Genomic DNA, 18,816 nt, shown 5'->3' with positions numbered 1-18,816 from the left:
TCAGACCCCAATGCAGAGAAACCATTACAGAGAGACCAGGGAAAAAGTTTTACGGGTTTATTGAGAAGCTTGTGGAGATTCCAGTGTTGCTCTAAACACTGCTCAACCGAAACTGAAAGGTGAGGGGAAGACACTGCGGTTAGTTCAGGTTCAGTGGGAAAATTGATTCTCAACCTTAAAGAGGAGAAAAGGTTTGCAGAATCACGTTTCCAGAAAAGTGGACTCTTAGTCTCCAGTAGGTGAGGAATGTGTTCCGGTGTTTGTCTCATACGGTGGAGGACGGACAGGGTTACCCAGAATGCGGTTGCTTGTAGATGAACGGAGAAAGACTGACTGCCACTCAGATTTCCTGCGGTACTTGAATGGACTGTTGTGCAGATGAATCCCTTGCTCAGTGTGAAGCTCAAACGTTTCCTCGGGGATGGTGGATCCAAACCTCTGGTTTGTTTCCTCAGCTTAGTTTGAAGCTCGATTGATCCTTCCGGGGAGAGAAGGTCCGAAAAATTCAGTTTGCAGGATGACTTCCTACCGAGACGCAAAGACAAAAAACAATGTTAAGACTCACTGTGAAAAAAGCTCAGTTTGACTCAGCAACTCAGCTTGGCTAGAGTACCCAAAACTGGCAAACACTCTGGCGTCGAGGTAGTGGCAGTCAGCAGCTTAAGAACACCCCATTAAAGAGGTAACCCCTTGCAGGTGTGTGAGTACAAGAATCAGAACCAGGCGCCGCCTGGTGGATGAAGGAAGACAAACACACAAAAACAAAGACCACACAGACCTACACGCAGAGTCCTAAGACCCTCCAGTTTCCTAGTTTCCTTTCTTATCCTGACCAGGTTTGGTTAGATTACTGCCACAAACGTCAGCATTAGATCCTTCTTCTGAATCTGGCATGTGTTTGTACTGTGGGCAGTCCCAAAATGCAGAAAGGGTTTCATGTAGATAAAAAACTAAACGTCTTAATAACAATAATAATAAACAGAGGATGGTAAAAAAAAAAAAAAAAAAAAAAAAAAGGAATTAGCAATGACTGAATGAACCTGCAGTGTTAAAGTAACACTTCAGTGCATTTGGTCCCACTCAGAATTAGTGTTAAATTAGAACTCTACCTAGTGTATATCTTACTCCAGGTGTTGTTGGAATAACTGTTAAAGAGGCAATGTACTTTTAAACTACATATTTAACACTGGAATTTACAGTGTACGATTTTTTTCAATCATTGCATGCAGCTACAGCTCACAATGTACGACGTATGTATGTTCTCACACTGTACGACCCGAAGCTCTGATGCGATCTACCTGCTCACACTGTACGTCTAAAAACCAGGGGGGACTCAGCTCCGCAGTGAGATGGCGCTACTCAGACTCGTCTATCCGGAAGCCAAACCAGTAGAAGAGAAATATGAAGCTCACTAGAGTGAAACGTGCTGCCTTGGCAATTTGTGCAATTTTGTGCTGAAAACCCTAAAAAGAAAAGGCGAAGACGTATTTGGACAAAGACATGGCTGAGCAAACGAGGCTACTACAGTCTGTCATTTTTACAGGAGGAACTCCATTTCACTCACACCCCATCATGCTTTTTGTGTTTTTGTCTGAGAGTTAAGAAGAAGAATCCTTGTTTGCACACTGAGCAATTTGCACACGACCACCTTATGACGGCCAAATGAATTTCACACATGTTTGATTTTCTCCCGACCTTACGATTCCTGATGGGGAGGTGGTCGTGAGAGGCTGATCGCCCCTCGTTACCGCCTGTACACTACACCACGGACCCTCAGGCTGATACTGGGCCCGATCGAAAATTCTCAAACGACTGGAGAATCGGCCTGAAAAGGGCATAAAAATCATACAGTGTAAGCCGGCTCAAGAGGAAGATATACTGGAGAAGATGATTAAAAACAGGTGAGTATATAGTTAGCAGAACGGATGAGAGCAGACTGCAGAAACACAGGGATAAATAAAAAACAGAACATAGATGAGCAACAGTAATAAAAATGGAAAAGGAAATTATGTGTAGAGCTAAGAAAGCAGGGTTGTAGCCTTGGTAATTAGATTTCACACTAAAAATTCTTTGTTTGGCCCTTCCTGGCCACCGCAGCTCATATTAGTAATAAATGAACTCAAACCAAGGCCATCAAAACACATAATACCACTAAGAAGGATGAAATGGATCAGATAATTCAATAAAAATCTTCACAACAAATCAGAGAAATAAGATTCGCCTTATTGGGCTGTTTTTAGAAAGGCCTTTTTAATGATGCCCCTGTTGAAGATGATGATACCTCGTCTCTTCTCCTGTCCGTCATGTCTCTGCAGGACATACTTCCATTACAGACATCAGCCTGTTGTGGGAACATTGTGTTTCAGAGGTGAGGCTGCAGGCAGTTGAGTTGAAGACCAGGAAAGTTCCCGAGTCTCGTTCACAGACAACAGAGGATCGGAAATGCTGCAGGAATCTTTCAAGAACAGCAGCCCACTCGCCAAACACCAGCAGGAGATAAACGGGGTCATTAAATTCACTTCAAGCGTACAGTAAAAACTTTAATCACTTTGTGTTTGATGGGCTGAGTAATCTGTTATCTCTCGGCAACGTGTTGCTGATAAAAGCTCCAGTAACCTAAAACTCTGAGGCTGAAAAAAGGAAACCCCCTCTGGATCAAGTCAACTGTCAACAGAACCCCACTTCATCTCTCTGTTCCATGTTGGACGTCATTAACAGGACAGATATACCAATTTAAAAGATGGATTAAAAACAGCGTTTGTCTGAGAGCAGTTATCAGTAAAACCTTCCTCACTAACTGAAACGAGCAGAACTGTGATGGAGATCCAGTTTGCACTTCTAAAATCTCCAGAGGGTATGGAAAATAGAGCCAGGGTGGGATTTACCACTAGGCAATACTAGGTAGGTGCCTAAGGCCCCAAGTTCCCCTGGGGGCCACATAAAACTCTGTTCACATTTAGAGTTAGTACAACTATTCTCTATTTGTTCATATTATTATGTTTTTGATAAAAATCCTTTCACTAAAATGCCATCAGAACGCTTTTAATATTAAGTGTGTCTCAGCCCCCCCTTCAGTGTCCACCATATTGGATCAGTCCATTTGCTGCACATTTTCAGAAAGGTCCAAACAGGCAGCAGCAAACCATTAGAAAACAAACAATGCAAAGAGCAGTGTTGCCAACTTAGCGCTTTAGTCGCTATATTTAGCCACTTTTCAGACCCCTCTATTACTTTGATTTCTAAAAAGCTCCTAGCGCCAAATCTAGAGACTTTTTTCTGCTACTGGAGACTTTGGAGACAACATCTAAAAGCAGCGAACTCTGCTCTCCAGAGCAAGTAGATTGGTAACCCCGCCTCCTGCTCTCCTCTATCTTGTCTGCTGTCATGATTCATGCAGCTATTATTTCATCCAAATGAAAAATGGAGAACAGATAAGCAGATCATGGCTTGTCTACAGTGAAAAGAAGGACTGGGTTATTTACTTTGGCCTTTTTGGAAACACAGGAAGGAGCAATCAGCTAAGTGAGCTTAGTGCTTGGAAAAAATCTTTCATTCCTTTAGAGACTGCATGAAAAGTCAGCTGAGTACAAAACATAGAGAGGAAAACAAGAAGAAAAGGGACAAGAAGGGAGGGACACAACCTAGAACAGATAATGGATGTCTATTCTATTAACATTTCTCTATCTGGAGAATGGGTCTGTTTTAAGTGTTGCCTTCTCAGTTCAGAGGGGCCCCTGCCTGTCTTTGCCTGGGGCCCCAAATTTCCTAAATCCCCCCCTGAATGGAGCTGTTAGGCTAAAAAAAATCAGGTCTCAAAAATCCTGGATCAAAGACCAACATGCAGAACAAATGTTATGAGAATGAAGGGTTTTATGTCAGGAGAGACAGATGAACAGGAAGGTAAATGGATACTGATAAAAGGATCCAGTAAAATGCAATGTCTAACAGTGAACTTAAATACTGAGGGAAAAGTGGAGAATGACATATAATGCAGGTGATGGAAACTGTAGGAAGAGAACTAATTAAAAAAGAGACAGGTGAGTAAAACACAAGGAATAATTTACAGTAATGGCCATTTAAAATGTTCCCACTTTCCTTGGCTGGTCCCCTAAAATTCCTTTTTAAACATCAATCTTTGTTCTGAAATATTCTTTCTGTCATGATTTGTGGACATTAAGATCTAAAGAGAAGCTTCATCCCCTGGTCAGAGCCTGTAATTCAGTGAAATGGCGGAGTCAGAGTAAAAAAATATGCATGCCCAGTAGAGGGCCAGTGGCTGGAAGTTGGAGGGGATTCTGCTGGGTTTTGACTGGGAAGGGCCATTTTGAATAGCTGCTACTGTACCAGTGGGAATAGAGAGACACAGACCTAATTGAATGCACTTAAATACACAGAGAGCAGATGACAGAAAGTAAGGCACTGAACCTAAGGGAATGAAAGACCTTCTTACACCAGTGACTGAAACCAAACTGATAAAAACAGAGACAGACAAAACCACAAAGCTCAACTACCTAAGGATCTTCACACTGTCCTTATGGGGGTTACTTCAAGAGGAGGAGCGAATTGGTACAAAAACACATTTTCCCCTCATTGTCTGAGCAGACACCCTTACACCTAACTGCTGCTAATCTAAGCTCGCTCTGCATAGCAGGTATCATTCTGAACTGACTGAGATTTGGGAAACAGTTCAGCTCCAGCAGCTCTCCTGTTATTTTTGCAAATAAATCACTGTAACCTGCTGTTCAATGGCAGCTTCGTCCACCCCTCTGCCTCTACATCATTAGCATAGCGTGGGAGCCAGAACTGATTGAGTGGCCAGTTGGCAGTTGGAAGAAATATCCTTTTAATTTCTTTATCCGTGTTCTATGTTTGCAAAATGAAATGTAAAAAAAAAAAAAAAAAAAAAAGCATAAATATCCACCTCTATCTTTGATACATAGTGATGTAATCTCAGCTTTTCATAATCTTACATTAAACAAATGTGTCCAGCAAAAATAAAAAACACAGAGAAATTAAAACCTTAAACATACGTGACTACACATTAAATCACACCACTTGAATTCACATAGCATAGACCAGCTTAGCCTGTAATGGTTTACATAAATATTATTTAACATCAGGAAATATAATGCAGATGAAGTATATTATGCAGAGAATCACAAATAAACTGCCAGGAGCAGCATGTTTCTGTCTTGTTTTGATTTTACTTCTTTCCTACAAAAACCACAAAGTTCAGGATTCAACATCAACTGATGCTGAGAAGTCTGTGTTCTGATTTTTATTTTTTTTGCTATGATGCATCTGTAGGAGATTGTTGTACTGTATGTGTAAATGATTTGACCTGCAGAAGCTGGGAGAAACAGGAAGCAGAGGTAAAGGTGTTATCAGGCAGTAAGAGTGGCAGCCATTCAAAATATCCCCACTTTCCTTGATGGGCCCTTGGCTGGTCCCTTGCAATTCCTTTTTAAACATCAATCTTTGTACTAAAATAATCTTTCTATCATGATTCGTAGACATTAAGGTCTAAAGAGAAGCATCATCCCCTGTAATTCACTGAAAGGGTGGGGTCAGAGTAAGAAAATATGCAAGAGCATATTGCTGGGAGTTGCAGAGAAGTGGGTTGCCATTTGTCTGGGAATGACCATTTCTAATGGCTGCTACTGTCAGTAATCCAGTTGTAAAACAAAAAAGAAGGGGAGTGGTGGATTTTTTTTGGAAGCATACATAGCCTAATTAATATATTCTATTAACCTAAAGCATTATGCATGGTCTGGTTGTAACATGTCAGGTACGCCGATCATTAACCTTGACCAAGGAACCTTACAGTAGAACAGCAGTCAGTCCCTGGACTGCCATGGCTATCACTGCCCCTTTATAGTTAGGTAAAAATGATAGGACAAATATCCCACTAAGAGCTTCATATGGTAGGCCACTTCTTTAATTTTATTTATTTTGCTCAGGCTAATCGTAAGCCCACAGCACGCAAAATGTTGGAAGGGTAATATTATTGCCATTACTGTTAATATATGGTAGACTTTTTACACATTCAGTAATAAAATGCCACAGGGCGATGGTCATTTAAGAAGGGGGATGATTTTTAAGATTCTTTTTAAGAAGGGGGATGCCATCCCCCCTCAACTCGAGTACTGGCTACTGTACTGGAGGATCCAGCAGTCAGTGAGAGCAGGGACTGAAGGACAGCAGGACTCAGCGGAGGCCTCACAGACACATCAGATTGGGCTGGTTGAGTCTCACAGGGGTCATGGTGCAGGTTTGCATTCCTCCTTTGACATATTAATATATTTGATTATATTTGATATTAAAACAATAAATCAGAAGGGAAAACAGAAGAGATGCTAATCTAATCTCATTAAGTCAGAGCTGACATCCTGTCGCTATGAGTTAGATCCGAGTCATGGTTTTCCTCTCTGCATTTGTTTGGTCAAAACTTCAGTGGTTTCTCTGCTGTTCAAACTAAAACACATTGATTAAAATAGTTAAAAGTCAAATGTTAGGATCCACTAAACTAGATGCTCTGTAATCTGTTAATCTCTTCACTGTTTCTTAAAAGACAAAAAAGGGAGTTGGTCTTTGTGCCAAATTGAATCAAATAATTAAATTAAATTAGTGTTAATTTTTGTTTTTATTGAAAGTTATTGTTTAATAATTCAACAAATGACTAATAATGAATGTGATGCACTCATCCTTGGAAGGAGTTAAAGATTAGGGTTATGGTAAAGAACATTTTGATCTTTCAAGACTTGAATCTTATGACCAAAGACGGGTCCTTAAAATACCAGAGGAAACGTTTAAAAAGCTGCTTAGCAATAACAGAAAAGGGTTATTTGAAAATTATTATCAGGTTAAAAGGTAAATAAAAAAACTGAAAATTAATTTTCTTTTATATTTATTTTTTGAAGAATCCCTCGTCTGGAACAAGCATCTTTGTTGAATTAAAACTAGATAAAAAAAAAAAAAATCAACTGGTAGGTGTGAATACTTTTGACTGTACTTTCAACTTCCTGTCATGCTTTATTTGAATGAAGATTCTGGATATTTTTGTATGTAATAGAGTGTAAAAGATTACCACAGAATTAGTAAATTAGTGATTCACATCTGTTGGACATATTTTTTCTCTCTATACTGACAGTACAATTAATTATACTTTATTTAATAACAGATAAAACAAATTTTTCTAAAGACATTAAATCAGATTGTTTTTATTTTTAAGAAATAAGGAATATATTTTTTGCTATATAAGGTAAAGACTAAAGCTAATTAATAAATTCCTAAATGGAAAATAATTCAGTGGCCTTCAGTTGTATATTTTGGTTCCAGAATAAACTAGAGCAATAATTTAATAAAGGATAGAAATAAAAATGGTAAAGAATTGGTGTTGCTACCTTAAAGACCTTCACCAAGTACTGTGGGGCATAAAGAAGGTACAACATAATTAAATCTAGGGGTAATAAAAAGGCAATCATACTGCAGTGGAGGTGGTTCCTGAGTGGGACAAAAACACTGAGAGGGACACTGATCGCTAAATGTAATAAAAAGGTTTGATGGAAATAGGAGAAAAAAAGAATATGTTTAAATGCACAACCTGACCAACGTCATTAAAGATTTTCCCCAGAAAGTGAGAAATGAGTCTGTCCTCTGTCCTATACCTTCCACAGAGGTTAGTTTTACATTAACCAAAGTTAAGGTGAGGAGGTGAAGCTCAGGCTCTGGTTCCTCCTCTATAAGCAGAGGAGCTGCTCCATTACCCGGCTTTGGGTTGGTATGGCTTCCCTCCAGCCTCCCTAGCCTGGTTCTCCGCTGCGGACCTAGATGTGCCGCAGACCCGTCCCCTGGTTTCTCTCTGATAATCTAATTAATTCTCGGGTCTACCTTAAAAATCAGGCAGGGTGATCCCGGCCTGGCCCCGCCCCTCCCTGAGCTGGTGGGGGAGTCGCTTCTCCGGCACTTTTCCCGGGTCTCCTTCTGGATGTAGACGGTGTCGGAGCCCACCGAGTCCAAAACCACCCAGCACCGCCGCGAAGAGTCTTAATTCACCGGGTCCGAAGCACCAGGAAAGGGGAGGTGACTCTGAGCGCCCCTCCTTAAACGCTCTTTTTCTGGATCCGGTTGGTTTTCCTCTCCAGGACCAGAGTCTGGTCTCCCTGAAAGCAGCCTCTGTTGAAGGAACTGGTTTAACCATTTGGACGCAGAGCAGCCCGGAGCTCCTCCGCCTCCCTCCACCTCCCTCCCTGCCACACGGTCAGTCGGAGGTTCCTCCACCCTTATCGCCCTGTTGGGAGATGGACCAGCTGCTCTGAGGACGTTTCCACGCGGTTCGGAATCGGTAGCAGGACGTGATTTGGACCAAGACTCTCCTGTTGAAGGTACCGTCTAATTCCTGCGTTCTTAAACTTTATGCGCATTCTGCTCTTTTTGTTGGAGTCCACTTGTAGCTGAAGGAGCTGAACTCTCCCATGTTTTATTTCTTAGTTTTATTCTATATAATGTTTTTTTTTAATGTGTTCTGTTTGTTTCGCCGAACCGGAGCCAATGAACCGCTGTTTTCGGCTCTCCTCCCGGTTATTAGCCGCTGTGGGTTATCCACAGGTGTGCGGACGGGCTAATCCACGGAGAACCGCTGTAACATTTATCTGCCGGATGTTTTTGATCTCAGTTGTGTCTCTCGCAGCCTCCCGGCTCCCGTTTCTCCACCTTTCGGTCGGTTCGCTCTGTTCGAGCCGCGGTTCATGCCTCCTCCATCCGCAGTCTGTGCGGACAGCCCTCCGTGGAGCCCTGCGGCTAACTGCTGCTGAAACCAACCAAAAAACGAGCCTCCCATCCTGCCCGCCTGGCTTCACCCTCAAACTGGATCAGCTGTGACCAGAAACCGTCGATCTGCTGTTATTACTTGTATTAAAACTTCCGCTAAGTGGCCACTTTACACCCCCCCCGCATTGGGCTGTGATTATTTGCTGAACTTCCCTTTTTTTTATAGATAAATTATTTTTTTTGTGTCCAAGCGACCCGCCGAACCAAAGAGCATTTCCCAGTAAAACCAGTAACCTCATCTCTCCAAGATTGATCCTAATGGCTCCCTGTCAGCAGGGATGGGGGGTTAAAAGTGGCGCATTGTGAATGGCGCTGCGGATGTTTCCGAGTGTCTGGAAACAGTTTGCAGGAGTCTGTTTTCTCTCCCCCTGGTAACCGACAGAGTGGCTCTGCATCAGTAGGAAAACATGGCCTCTGGTGGCTCTGATTAAAGCCCAGCTTCTTTTTTTTTTTCTTTCCCACCAGTGAACACTGGTTGCTGCTTGTTCTGCAGCTCAGAACAAACTGGGTGTATTTGTGCTGCTCTCTCTCGGTTGCAATGCGTGCCGCTCATCTGGGTGAGCTTGTCGGGCTTGTTGGAGTGGTTTCCCAACACAACGCTGCTGCTGCGGTGAAGGTGGAAAAATCGTTTTATTCTAATTAACGGAGCTTTAGCGCATAAAGAAACGTCCTGACGTCATTTCTCTGATGGGTGGATGAGGCTGTGCTCCTTTTCCTCCTTCTCTCATTCCTCCCACCTCCTCCCCTCTCTGGCTGGGTGTGTCCCGCCTTGTTGCGTTAGGAGGGAGGGGGGGGATCCCGCATCTCGGCTCTCTGACTCCTCCTCAGCCTGTGACCTCCATTGGAGGGCATTGCTCCTTCAGTTTTTCTGCTGCCCAAAACCCATCAGCAGAGATGCTGGCTGGGCAGCAGAACTGAAAGCCATGCACATTTGAATTGGATTTGAATGTTTATTCAGACTGTGAAGTATGAGCTGGCTTAGTGGGGTGATGGCCCAGCAGCTGCCCAGTCCAAAGGGGGGAAAATGGCCTGTTTTTATATTTTTCTGGTTCTTTGCCAAAGGATTTCTACATGCATACTCTCTGCTGAGTTCCCCAAATGTTGTCCTCCTGTTTATAACCAGGAGAGATGGGGATGCTGATGTCATGCTGGAACAGAAAAAAAAGTAGGACGTTGATTATTTGAGTTATTTGTTATTGTCCTTAGTTTTGCCACACAAGGGCCTCATGATGTCCCACCTGTAGAATGAAAAAACTACTCAACAGAAATTGTACTCATAGGAGAACAAAGGTGCAGGAAAATCATAAAATTCATCCAAATGTCAGAATCCTCACATAGAATCCTAAAAAAATATCAACCAGTTACACATGATGATCACTGGGAGATGGTCAACATGTAATAGAGCGGCTTTTTACCTGGATTTGTTCCCAGATATTAATCAAAGGCAGCTGTAAACAGGTGGGTCTTCTGTTTGGATTTAAAGAAGTTCAAGATCAGATGAGACGTTTTATTTATCTCTTCTAGAAGGCAGAGCCCAAAAGGCTGACTTCCTCTAAAGCTTTTAGTCTTGAAGGGTTAGATAATCCTTCTAAAGCATGAGGTCTGTTAACCACAAATGGAGAAAACTGGGAATGCAGACTGGCTGACCAAAATGCTTCCCATAGATGACTCCACCTGGAGGTCAGACAGAACATCTAAATCGCTCAGCTAAGGTCAGAGTTCATGATTCAGCAGAGGGAGAGGAGACTGGACATCTCAGGTACTGAGAAACTAGACATTCAGCTTGGTTGAACTGCTGCTGACCAAACAGGACAAAAGGCTCGTCTCCTACTGACCAATAGCACGGCAGGATGATTCATGGAAGGCTAATGGAGGAATAGTTGTTTTGACGTAGTGTTGGGAGTAGGCATGGAGCGGTTACCTGTTCCAGGGTGTGAAACAGTCCTGCAGTATCATGGAGTTATAAATAAATCAACACAGATTCAAAGTGATTCCCCCCACCCGCCAAATTTTCAAGGGTAGGACTAATGATGGCGACAGTACTGCCTGATTTGGACTTTATCAGAATTTGTTACAGTCTGGGTAAATCTGATCCCTAACATGACTGTTATTGTTTTCTGATCATTATTAGCAGTGGACGCGGCAGAAGAGCTGGTTTCAGACGGACAGGCTCTTCTTGTCAGGGTGTTTCATTCTGAAGGATTCTTTAAATTATTTTCAGTTTTGTTTTTTCTTTTAAGTCGAGCCAAAGAGGCTCAGCCATCTGCTTCCTGCTGCTTCTCATTCACCGACTCTAGTTAATAAATGATGTCCTGAACGGTAGCTCCTTCACACCTCCTTTCCCCCTGAAGGTAATGTTGTTTTGAACTTGTTTTTTATGAAGTTAAGCAGCGGTTGCTTCGGGCTAGCCGGCCTAGATTTGATAACCACAGCTGAAAAGATTAGTGGATTGATCTCTATGAACGCTGTGACCAGCGTTTGCTTCAAGGCCAAACCAAAGCTGCACTTTTCAAGTCTACCTTCATCAGAGGCTGCCCTTATTATCACGAATCAGTAAATAGTGTAGAGGACTAAAGGCAGAATAGTTATTTCTAACTGAGGTGAACATTCTCCTCCTTTATCATTTAAAATGAAATCAGATCTCTTTAATGCTGTTTTAAAACATCATCTGATTTTTGAAGTTGATTTCTTAAACTTTTAATGCATTCAGCTTCGTCTCTGCTCATCATTTGGCTGCACTCATACGATCAGTCTGCTAAAAGTTTGTGCAACATTTGTGTCTGAAGCGATATGCCAGGACTTCTTATTAGATTAGAAACTCAAACAGTGGTAGGGCGCACAGATAAGCGCCTGTTGGTGAACAGTTAGCAGCTCTGCTTCATCTGTTCTTGCTTATTTGTAAATAAATCACTGTAGCATGCTGTCCAATGGCAGCTCCATCCACCATCATTAGCATAGCGTGGGAGCCAGAACTGATAGAGCTTCCAGTTGGCAGGTGGAGGAAAGGGGCCCGATTTTCTTTTATTGACTTTCTGAAGAACTCAAGAGAAAAAAAATTGATTGTTTTGGGTTTTATTATGATTCACCTGCAGGAGTTTGATGCATGTAATCAACATGAAGCAGAAGTAATGGTGCAATCCTGCAGTTACTGGAGCATCCAGTCAGTCAGAACTGCAGACTCCAGGGAAGCCTCAGACAGAAACAGAGAGGCTGATCATGTATCTCTATTTTTGCTCCGACATAAGCCCCATTTCCACTACCCTCTGAATACCGATCCGTGCCAAGCTTGGATCGGTTAACCGTGCTGAGCTTGGTTCCTCACGACCATTTACACACCACGCTAGCATGGTTCCTCGCCTCCTAGTGGTGATCTACCGTACAGCTGCTCTCTAGAGGTAAACAAACAAACCAACATGGCGGTGCCTGTAACATGTGGCACTGTATGGAAGCTATTATACGAATGTCTGAAGCTTCATGATTACGCAGGCTGACTGTAAGGAGATGATGGGCTCTGTGGTATCTGAGAACCGAGTCAGAACTGAACTGCGTCGAGCCCTACTGATGAACTAGTACCATGTTGGCGCGGTTTCAAAATGGTAGTGGAAATGGTGCTATAGATGCCAATTTATGCTGAGATAGTTAGCGCCTAGTTGAGGTACGAGTTAACCTGGCGGGTTGGTGACTTTACCTCAGAGGCAGGATGGACCCACAGACGGCTGGTCAGCTGAGATACTGGTTAGGATGTTAGTGGATCCTAAAGCAGTCAATGAAACAAGTTCTGGTACCATTTAGCTTAACAGGGAATGATTCCTATAGAAATCTGCAGGCTAAAGAGCAGCAGAGCTTTGGTTCTAGTTGTACGTGAATAATTGACTAAATGATTTTGGTTTCCTGCTTCGTAATGAGAAGAATGTTTAACCAGTTTAAAGCTGTGACTCACAGGACTTTGGGATCCAGTGCTGGATTTTCCATTTTCTATATAGAGCAGTTCAACATGTCCAGTTTTCCCTTCGGAAAGTGTCTGTGGGTCGATGCAGATCTGTGTGTTTATATCTATGTCCTTGTATACAGTATGAATATGAACAAGTCACTCAACTTGTCATGATAGCAAATATTCCTGAACAATTAATTATTATCACGATAAACAATAATATTGTTAAGAGACAATTTTTAACATAATAACACTTTATTTTCTAAAGTGGAAGGCATTTTCAAATCAATTAAACTATAAATAAAAGGGACTCTTGGTCTCTCTTAGCAAAAAATGCACCTTAATAAAAAACCTAAAAATTAAATAAATAATGTAACTAAAAAAACACAGAACCAAAGCCATAGATTAAAAGGATTCTGAAGTTTCTGTAAACTGCCCTCCAAAACAAATATGAATCGTTAGATTCAGACACGAAAACTGAGATAAAGACAGAGAAATGCAAAGCATGCTCAGGCTTCATTCTGTGATGCGTAATGAGACCATGAGATCAGCAAACACCTGACAAAAGGTCTGACTCCTCTACGCTAGGAAAACCAGGAGGGGAGGGCCGAGAGGATGCCGACACACCTGAGTGAAACCTTTTATTATCCCGACTCTTTATTAGGACGAAAAGGAGACATAAGAACTGAAAACAGAAGCGATTAAACTCCTTCACTTTGATCATGTGAATTATTGTTTTATTGCTTGTCAACAGGCCCAGACGTCACAAAGAACCGCCCGGACGGCAATCAGATAATTATTCAGATATTCAGGATTCCTAAGCAATCAGTGACCTTTGTTCAAAGCAGCGACACAAGTTTTAGAAGGTAAAAAAACTGGGTGGAGGTAGATTAAAAATATTGTTGTAGTAATTATATTAATCTATTTTGGTAAAATATAGATCTTTTCTTTCTAGAAAGCTACTGATTATGTGGTGTCTCTGATTATGAACACAGAATAGAGGCTTTAATGGTTTAAATTCAACAGTCTTATGTTCATGCCATTAAATTAATCTTCAATAGTTTGGTAATACGATGCAGACCTGCTGTCTTTAACGGAGCGTTTCATCAGTCAGAGCGTCTGCTCCAGTTTAACTGAGCCGTTTGGAGTTGGGATTTTGGTGTCATTTGAAGTCCTGAAGATTCATGGGTTTATGTTGTTAACCTACTAACTTATTTTGAAAACGGAGCGGTTTCTCTCTGATCGTATGTTTAATGCGACGAGCTGACCCGGTGTTCCGTCAGATCAACATACCCGTAGTCAATACGCATGCGCAAGACGTCAGATTTGCGTTTATCCCTTTAGTTTGGTAAGAAAAATAGACTTTAAACTACCTTGAGGGGCGTGTATCCCTGTAGTCATGTACAAAAAACAAAAAAAAAAATAAGTAATTAGTTTTTCTGTACATGACTGCAGTGATACACGCCCTTTGAGGTAGTCTAAAATCTATTTTTTGTACAGAAATAAAGGAATAAACAGGTATTAACTATGGGTTTGCTGATCTGACAGAACGTCAGCCCACATGTATTGTCAGGTTGGGTTCCTCAGTCAGAGCGACCCGATCAGAACAAGTGTTTAAACGAAGACAGTCTGCGTGAACCGCCTTATTCTGAATCAGGTTTGATTCCCATCAGGCTGAATCTGATCAGAACATTCTGATCTGGTTCATAAACATGTCTGCTGCAGTGAAATGTATCCCAGATGCTGATGCCTCAGATTTTCCAATCAAACGTTCTGCTTTATGTGTGATAAAGGTGTTAATCAGATGAATGGAGCTGGTTTCATGGTACGCTAGGTTCTAAAAGACTCATAAAGACAAAAGAGACAAACCGTTTTAAACCCAGTAAAATCTCACGTCCTCCTGCAGTAAAAACAGGCTGTTTATTTCAGGTCTGTTCAAAGTGGAGGTCAGATCCCTCAGGTTGTTTGGAGCTGCAGTATTACGACCCCTGCAGCTCCGCAGGTCGAATGATGGCGCGGTGAGAGGAGCCCTGAAGTTTCCCTCCTGTGTAGAAAAACCGAAGCAGACTCTATGGGGAATCCTGGAGAAGAGCATGAAGGTCGGCCTGTACGCAGATGGGCAGCAGCAGCCAGAGGAGGAAACGCCTCCACCATGATGGCACGGCTGCAGGGCATCACTGTTCATATGGAACCGTTTCTGTTACTGGATTAAAGCACGAAGGGAGCAGATATCCAGGAGAAATAAACCATGAAAATAAAGCCGATTGTCTCCAAGGGGTTGAGTCACGTCTACCTGCAGACGGAGCAGCGCTCTGTTTGTGTGTCATGCTGCTGCTGCTGATGAGCACAGGAAGAGACAGATGCTGACTTGGTGTCTCTGTCCTGTCGATGTCCCGCTGGAGGCTCAGGTGTCTTCAGCAGCAACAGGAAGAAGAGCTTTCATATTTCAGGGTGATCTGCGGTCAGGGATCAGTCTCTGTTCTCTTTGACATGCTAAATTTTCTGATCAGTTTTATTATTCATCTGTTTCACTACTTTTGTGGTTGAGATTTTAATGATAATCTTTTCAGTCTTTTCTTATAGTTTTCTATATGATAGGGGCTAGCTTCTGAGCTTTAGTGTCTGACAGCTTTGTGGTAATCGGCCAGAGAAAAGGAGCTGTTATTCCTGTTTATTCTGATTACAGGAACCAGGAGAGTAGTTCTAGAGAAATATGGCAAATGTTGGAACAATCCATTGTTCATGGTGACGTTGAGATTTCATGAAAGCTGTGAGTGTTTGGATCTTGCTGCGGCTTTTAAAGAAAAGCTGCTTCCTGGCCTGTCAGCCTCAGACCTCTGGTGGTTTGCTTTCTGTTCACTTTCCATTAAAGGAAAAGTCCGCTCATATTCAGAATTCAAACTTCTAAAGGTTCTTTAAATATAAAGTTATTACATACTGTTCAATAAATGATCAGTGTTTTTAATTCAGAGTAATTTCCATGTGAATGTGCTTTACTGGAGGCATCCATGTTTGTCAAAGAACACTACTGCCACCTACTGGTTTGTGACGTCACGGTGCGGTATCGGCTGTTGATCAAGTCCCAGTGCTGTATCTGGTGTTTGTCACAACGCGCTATTATCCAAGTCATCTTGAAAATGTTCTTCTTCCAAATGTTGGCTACATATTAGCCAATATTTTGGCTAATATGTAGCCAATTTTGGCTAATATTTGGTGCTTTTTCTCTGGCAAGAAGTTCGATGGCAAATCCTCCCTCTTCAAGTTGGCAATCCAACAACCAACCCGTCCATGGAGGATCAGTAGGGCCCTATAAAAACAGTTTTATTTTTTCCCAAATTTCATTTTTTTCTGTTTTAATTTTTGAAAATTCATTTTTTTCCGATTTATTTATGTATTTTTGCGCTTCCAATCAATGGAATGTTGACAAAACTTGCAAAACAAAGTTCACCTGATACGTAAAAGTCACAAGGGAACTGCTCGGCTCTGTACTCGGGGCTTAGCGTTGTGTGTCTCAACTTTTTCGCCAAAAGAAGAGGTACGGCTGTAAGAAACTGTTATTTCAGTAATCGATTATTAATACATATTATTTGTAATGCACTTTACATTTAAGAAAAATCTATTGCTATAGGTTACCTAGAAAGGTAAAAGCAAAAAATTAAAATGTACAAAATCATCATAAAGTATATTTGAATAAATAAGTTGGTGGTTAAAAAAGCTTAACAGTCAAAAGTTCTGTTGAAAAGAAATGTTTTTAGTTTTTTTTCAAAAGTCTGGATATTCTTATGAATAATCCAATATTCAGATTTTTATATTAGACATCTAAGAATCATTTCTCTACTAACCTGCTTGCTGTGTTGAAACGAATAAATCATAAAATAAACGGAACATCAATGTAAAAGAACAGTTTAAATGTTTGCTAGCCTGAACGGAAAGCTGTAGGCCAGTGTGACCGACCTCTTACAGGATTTACTTTGAATATTTAAATTTCTGACAACTAGGATTTAATTTGGAAAATAAGGAGGAAACTCGTCAGTGAAAACATCCATCTTTCCATCTCTTCTATCGACCCACTTTGAAATCTAAGAGTTAAATGGAAACAGGAAAGGGACGGGAACCAATGTGGCGCTCTCTCTCAGCCATGATCACCAGGAGAAATTGCAGAGAAATAAACAGATGGATTCAAAATATAAAAAGCTTTAAAAACATGTTGCTGAAATCAGAAGTCCACCTGTGGCCGGTCTCACCCACAGCGTAGAGGGAAAGACCTGCTCCGTACAGGGAAACCTGGAAACCCCTGAGTAGAAGGAATCCCAGCCCTGAGCCGCATCCAGCAGCACGCTCCGTCTCTTATGTAAGTTTGCATCAATTATTAATGGGTGCAGTGCAGCTGTTAGAGGCTCTGTCCTATATTTAAGTTAGGGATGCTCTACAGAGCCCCACGGTTAGTGCTTATAATGGAGCTGTTGGCCTTCATCATTATTTCATGACTCAAACGGGCTCAGCCCAGTTTCACGCCGGGTCCTTCCTGCTCGTTACTGTCAGGTTCACCTTCAGCTGCAGCCTCCCAAACACACAGACAACCGCCCACCCCCCCACTCTACGTCAGCCACAGAGTGGAGGCGGGCTTCTAGCTGCTGGTTCTCAGCAGCCGTCCGGGACATGGCCTGGGGCCTGGGGTGGGTGTCAAATGGAGCTGATTGTGCTGCTGCAGAACAAACATGGTGGACGTACCGTCGTACCGTCGGTTAACTGATCCTTTGGTCTGTTCTGTTTATTTTATTTCCTTTTTAACAGAACGTTCTGACCATATTCACAGCAGCCAACACGTCCAGAGTGGCGATGCAAACACCAGGGGCGTCCATTTATCAGGTTATTAACTCTTTAATGAACGGGATCCATCTCATGGAGCTAACTCCACCTAGCGTTAACCCCACCTCTCTTACAAAAACTCAACGTTCAATAATTCTGACATTATAATATGATGGGCTACAAACACTGATTAAAACAATTAATGAAACATAGATTGAGAAATAAGCAGCAATAAATTCTTTAATCATGATAATTAACACCCTGTAGGGAGGAGGAGTAACTCCCAACAGAGCGCCAGACGAGCCTCAGCAGCACAGAGCCGAACAGAGGAGGCTGATGGGAGGGAAGCGGGCCTCACTGATGAGCCCAGATATCCCAACCCTGAGGTTTGGTTTTGCTATAAACATCTCTGAGCTTCCGCAGCCAGCCCGTGGCTCCATGTGTTTATGCGGATCATCCCCTATTTATCCCATTTAATTGTGCGAACATCTAAATTTGATCTGGACAACTTCCTAAACATTACATGTAGTTGATTAAACAATAGTCATATTTTTAGATTTTTAAGGTCTGATATAATTTTTAAAGTCACCTTTGGGAAATGTATTATGAAACATTGCTTTTAGCTGTTAGTATGGATTCATTTGTTATGAAATATGGTTTTCTTCCAACCCTGAAGAAAAATACTTTCCTTATAAGAGAAGCTGCCTCTTTAGTCTGCGTGCTGCTCATTTCATGACGCCACCGCATCATACCATCTCCAAGGTTAAATTAACCCCAATCTGCAGGCCAAAATACAGATATTATGTGTTAGGATGAGGGGTTCTAGCCAGTCTGAACTTTTGGGCCAGAATGACGGCGCTCTGCTGCACATCACCTCCTTCTGATCTGAGAAAGTTGGTGTTTAATGTGCAGGTGCAGCACGGTTAAGGTAGGTGCTTTCTAGATGGGGAATTCCTCTGTAGATGTTCTCCATCCACTGGTTATCTGCATCCTTCAACAAAGTTTATCTAACTTTGTTGAAAGAACAGCATTAGAACACAATTCTAGATCGGAAAAGTTGATTTTACATGATAATCTCTTTATTTACATGTTATTTTCAAAAACTTAGTTTACATTTTATTTGTGGGGTTGTTTTTCTGTCAGCAAAAGAAAGATGGGAATTATTAGGGTTTCGATGTTGGCTTGAATTTAGATCTGTGTTCAGCTTTGCTTGCAAGGAAGATGAATTTTTGCATGATTTTATCACA

The 18,816-nt window shown here is 41.8% G+C and overlaps 1 protein-coding gene across 1 annotated transcript in view; it reads left to right on the top strand.

Annotated features, from left to right (window-relative positions):
* Positions 1–7,955: 7,955 nt before the first annotated feature.
* Positions 7,956–18,816, top strand: part of LOC119790339 (plasma membrane calcium-transporting ATPase 4-like) — a 104,613-nt gene continuing 93,752 nt past the window's right edge. The window contains exon 1 of the mRNA XM_038295858.1: positions 7,956–8,384. The gene's annotated coding sequence lies outside the window, so the exon portion shown is untranslated. The remainder of the gene's footprint in view (positions 8,385–18,816) is intronic.

This window comes from Cyprinodon tularosa, unplaced genomic scaffold (assembly GCF_016077235.1).
Source record: "Cyprinodon tularosa strain WSP-4 unplaced genomic scaffold, ASM1607723v1 ctg361, whole genome shotgun sequence".
Lineage (NCBI taxonomy): Eukaryota > Metazoa > Chordata > Actinopteri > Cyprinodontiformes > Cyprinodontidae > Cyprinodon > Cyprinodon tularosa.
The sequence above is the reverse complement of the archived record's forward strand: the minus strand, read 5'-3'. Positions and strand labels throughout refer to the sequence as shown.